The sequence below is a fragment of the Schistocerca cancellata genome, chromosome 6, assembly GCF_023864275.1.
Source record: "Schistocerca cancellata isolate TAMUIC-IGC-003103 chromosome 6, iqSchCanc2.1, whole genome shotgun sequence".
NCBI classification, from domain to species: domain Eukaryota; kingdom Metazoa; phylum Arthropoda; class Insecta; order Orthoptera; family Acrididae; genus Schistocerca; species Schistocerca cancellata.
The window spans coordinates 167,756,274-167,761,376 of NC_064631.1; the positions used below are offsets into that span (position 1 = coordinate 167,756,274).

General features: G+C 41.8%; 2 non-coding genes across 2 annotated transcripts; one reads left to right on the forward strand and one right to left on the reverse strand.

Annotated features, from left to right (window-relative positions):
* Positions 1 to 227: 227 nt before the first annotated feature.
* Positions 228 to 302, reverse strand: Trnas-cga (transfer RNA serine (anticodon CGA)). Its single transcript has one exon. It is a non-coding gene; the product is annotated as a tRNA-Ser (tRNA).
* A 126-nt stretch (positions 303 to 428) lies between these two features.
* On the forward strand, positions 429 to 503 carry Trnas-cga (transfer RNA serine (anticodon CGA)). The gene has a single exon. It is a non-coding gene; the product is annotated as a tRNA-Ser (tRNA).
* Positions 504 to 5,103: the final 4,600 nt, after the last annotated feature.

Consider the following 5,103-nt stretch of genomic DNA (forward strand, 5'->3'; position numbering starts at 1 on the left):
AGTTGTGAAGAACTCAAAATATTTCAGCACGTATAGCTGTTGTGACGTACAGTAGTTGGTTACTGCAACACGAGTCACTAGTTCCCTCTAACGGCTAATTGTGGGCAAATTTTCTTCATTTTTACACTGTGAAAAAACAGTGCAGACTCTGCCCTCAGGGGCTTGTTTGTCTAGAACGAGTCTCAAACGCGTTTTGTTAATGAAACTTCCTGGCAGATTAAAACTGTGTGCCCGACCGAGACTCGAACTCGGGACCTTTGCCTTTCGCGGGCAAACGCTCTACCAACTGAGCTACCGAAGCACGACTCACGGCCTGAACTCACAGCTTTACTTCTGCCAGTTCCTCGTCTCCTACCTTCCAAGGTACCTTGGAAGGTAGGAGACGAGGTACTGGCAGAAGTAAAGCTGTGAGTACAGGCCGTGAGTCGTGCTTCGGTAGCTCAGTTGGTAGAGCGCTTGCCCGCGAAAGGCAAAGGTCCCGAGTTCGAGTCTCGGTCGGGCACACAGTTTTGACCTGCCAGGAAGTTTCATATCAGCGCACACTCCGCTGCAGAGTGAAATTCTCATTCTGCGTTTTGTTAATGTTGTACGAAGCTCCACTGAACTAAATAATTTTTATCAATGGAGTCTGTAAGACGTACTCAGAAACATTCTTCCTTGCTAATTGTAAATGGACTCCATTTAATGAGTTGAACATACTTTCTCCTCTTCCTATACACTTCCAATTTAAAACTTACCATACTGTTCTGAAGAAATCCTATCTGTAACAGCATAAATAATTATCCTTATCTGCATCAGTCTTTTTAGATGTGACTAAGATGATAACAACATCTGCCTTACGTGTCGGTGGCAACATGTCTGGCTTTATAAAACAGTAATTGCTTCGACTATAAGAATTTTCTGTGTTCACGAGTGAACAAGTTTTGCTGTGCGTTGGTTGTACCAACCAAATATAAAATATCGTCTACACACTATTAGTTTCAAATAAGCCCAGTAGAAGTGTGACAGAACAAACAAATACTGTTTGCCTACACTGTCACATATCACAATGCAATATTGATTCATTTTTCCGACGATCCCGAGATTAATTTTATTTAGGGTATACTGGGCACACTTGCTGGGAAGATGAACACCTGGTGTGGTCTCTGGGTGTTCTTTGTCAGCAGGAGGTGGTCAGCGGATCTCATTATCAAGGGCGAAGATACCTGGCAGCTGGATAGCTTTCGCTGAAGTAAGGCGGTGGCATGCTTCGTGCCTTTGTCAGCAAATCCTTTCCCTAGCGGAAGGGTCTGAGCCTCCACTGCCATCCCCAGAGAATACTTGAGCATGACATTTTTACCTATTCTGGAAATAGAGTGACGAGACACCGAGATGTCACCCGATCAATCTGGGAAGTTCTGTTACTTTCCCTCCATAATTTAGCTCATTCCAACAAATTGAGTTGCCCCATCACTGTTATTGGTGTGAAGACGCCGACCAATCGATGAGACAGTACCCCACAGCAGTACCAGCCTATTCTTTGCTAAGGTCCACTTGGTATCCCCAGAATGGGAAGTCTCAGCAGTGTTCCCACGTTTTTTCACTGAAGTAAGCGGTATTCTCATCTATCATATCGGCTATAGCATTAATCCGTCAGTTCGATACGAAGTTTTCTTTTTAAAATAGAGAGTTACGGAGCATTATTCATGCTTTCTCAATCGACTACCGCTTGCCGTAAGGGCCACTTGTCTCCCAGCTTCCCAGCCGCCGTTTGACACTGACGGCTGTACGGTTGCTGATTTTGGGCAAACGTAAGTCTCGGAATTTCGGTAGCGCGATCCTCATTCTGAGTGTGTTGCATAATTTGGCTGTAATTTGTAGTCTCTTGTTTAAATGCTAACTTTAAATTCTCCAGTTTCTGTAATTAGCAGATCTTCTTGCACTTCCTCCATACCGTTTTTCAAACCTTTTTGTAAATACCCACAGTGTTAGCATCATTGTGTAATTTGATGTGAGTTTCATAGAACTTTGTTCTCTTTTAATTTGTATAGTCATTTGTGTCTGTCAATAGAGCAAAAAACGTCTGTTAATCTCAGTTTTGACTTAGATTCCAAGATCCTTTACGTTTTCCTACAATTTTTCCATTGTTAGGTGACCAACTAATAATAAATATAATCTGGAGCACACCTAAACTTGGTTTTCTCTCTGTGACGGCGCTATCGTTGTGCTGAGTGTCAAAACTCAACCATCAGCTGTATCAATAATTCAGAGAAATGAACAAGCTTTGCACTGGTTCGTCTTGTATGATCGTAGATTTGTTTTGTAATAAGCATTACACTTATGCTCCTGGGTCTGATCCAGAAATGGGACCAAACGTTCAGTGTTACATCATTTAGCGTTATTATAAGTTTTGGCAGTTAAGGTTAGCAAATTTATGGCTTGTATAAGTTTGACTGTAATTTGATAAAGACAGTGTTCAGTCAAATAAGAAAGAAAACCTCTGTCTGATGCAAAAACCCGTAAAGGAGCTCTTAATACAAAGAAATGTAAAGTCGTGAATTTCATGGCTGAAGCTCTTGCCTACAAGATTCAAAAGTTGCACTTATGGTCGTACGCGGGAGAAACAGCGCGAGGAAGTGAATCGTGAAGACCTAGTGTAAAAATTCCGAGAGCTCACGTTTCATTATGAGTCAGTAAATATTTATTTTGCTCAGCACGTTTCAAGTGTGATGGCCAAGATTTTAAAATTAGGAAAATTTCATTTTGTACGAAAAAAGAACTCTCTTTTCGCGCAGCGTCCACAATTTCAGCAGGATGGACAGAACATGAGTCTCATACCTCTGTTTCATTGTAAGACGCTGGGAATTTCTACTATGGCTACAGTAGGACCTAGAGCACTCGATACGGCACCTGCTCTCCGTTATGGTGTTCTCTGTACGACGGAATAAACTGTTGGGACTCACACATTCCGCTAGATCGCTGTATAACAGCACCGAAGATTTTCGTAAGTTTGACAGATCTAACTTCCACGTTTGAATCATACAGCGTCACTTCAGTTTGTGTACGAAAGAAATTGCTTAAATAGATCTACATCCTGCATACAAACACTGCTTAATCGCTTGGGACGTGTATTTTATATATAGGAGAAATCGAGCTTACATAAAGACGCACAGCGTAGAAGTATAAAACAAATGAAATCTTTCAACTGTAAACGAATCAAAGAAAGACGTAGAAAATCTCGAGCTGATCTCTCCTACAGATCATGTACAGTACATCGACTTCATTCAAATGTTCAAATGTGTGTAAAATATTGCGGGACTTAACTGCTAAGGTCATCAGTCCCTAAGCTTCCACACTACTTAACCTATATTATCCTAAGGGCAAACACAATCACCCATGCCCGAGGGAGGACTCGAACCTCCGCCGGGACCAGCCCCACAGTACCTGACTGCAGCGCCCTAGACCACTCGGCTAATCCCGCGAGGCTCGACTTCATTGATTGCACTACTAATTACAGCAACGATAGCTCTGATATGGAATAAAAAACAGTTTCACTATTTCATATCGTTGTCTGTAATTCCCTGTATCTTTTCGTGCCAAATCCTTTGCATTAAAAATAGTTGAAGCATTACATATACAGTGTGTCAGGGGTACAAGCGGATATATTATGATCATTTGTACCTTGATACGTATCTACTTCAGTGGTTAGTTGTTTTTTTCTCTTCATCTAATGCTCTTCCCGCAAACTTGCCACATAATCTAATGCCTGATGTTTTCTGCATGGTCGAACCTGCTCCACTAAGTGCACTACGTCTGTCGGTATAGATTAACCGTTTCTCATCCACGTGTCCACACTCCACCACCTGTTTTGTTGTCCAGGAGAAAACAAGCATTAATGGCTTGCTCTTTCCACGTGTACTTGGAGGTACTAACCAACCTAAGAACGCACTACTCCTGATAACAATAATTATTGCTCTAACACTGAAGTAAACTCTGATTTGGCGCTCTTTAATACTCTGTCCTCATTCACCAATAAAAATATCTGCACTGATACCCCTAACACCCTTCATATACCCAAACAAATGTTAGGGTATCAATCGTTTCCAGTTCTGTTTATCTCTTTCGGATCACGCCTAAGGCTGTTTTGTCAGATTCATCATTCATTCATAGCAAGTCGTGATTAATTGCTCCTATGAGCTACTCCCACCAAATTTGCAACACGGAAAGCACTGCACTACATTTTGTCGTTCGTTCTCTACAAACATGTTTTTGAAGTAACTGGTAACATATTAAGTCTCGTGTGTGGCACCCTACTTCAGAAATAGAACTGTTGGTTGACAACACTGATGTCAGATATAACTTTTGGGATCAAAATTATTAATGGTAGGAGAACAAAAATAAGCAAGTTGACATACTGAAGTTAAGGTCAACATTTCGCTCTTGTGCAGTGATGCAGTCAGCAAAGACCATAGCAAATTGTTACCCTTCAGTTTCTGTTAGGGTTCCCTGCATCAGTGATTTGATGCAACGTAACAATCAAAATCATTGGCGCTATGTAGTGTGCGTGTTGCTCTCACGGACGATAATATCAAAATATCATGCACTTTCGTGTTCAAAACACATACCACCTAGACAAAGAGGAAAACTATTCATCAACAGTGGCAGATAATAATAAAGTAACATAATGTAACGTGCCACATACGAATGATGTGGCCCAAAATAAGATCCTATCTTTAAGGGACCCTGACGAGGTGGGTGGCTTGCGTGCCTCACCGACAAAGATAACCACACAGTAGGTAAAACCACAGCACACGGATATTTTTGCTGAGGACAGGGAACCTTGTGGTTCATCAGGAGATGCTACAGTAGCTCCAAAAGTTGTAGTCTGGATGATTGACTGATCTGGCTTTGTAACATCAGCTATCTGCTGTATTGGTAGTACGAACAGATGAAAGCAAGAAGAAACAACAGCCTTTAATATTCCCGATTGCACGCGGCTCTAATGCATGGTTGAAAGTTGATGGCGTCATGGGTAAAATAGTCCAGAGGAAAGTTAGTCGCCCAGTCGTATCTCTGAGTGGGGACGGCGAAGCGCGATTTTTCTATCAGGAAAAGTAGTACCGC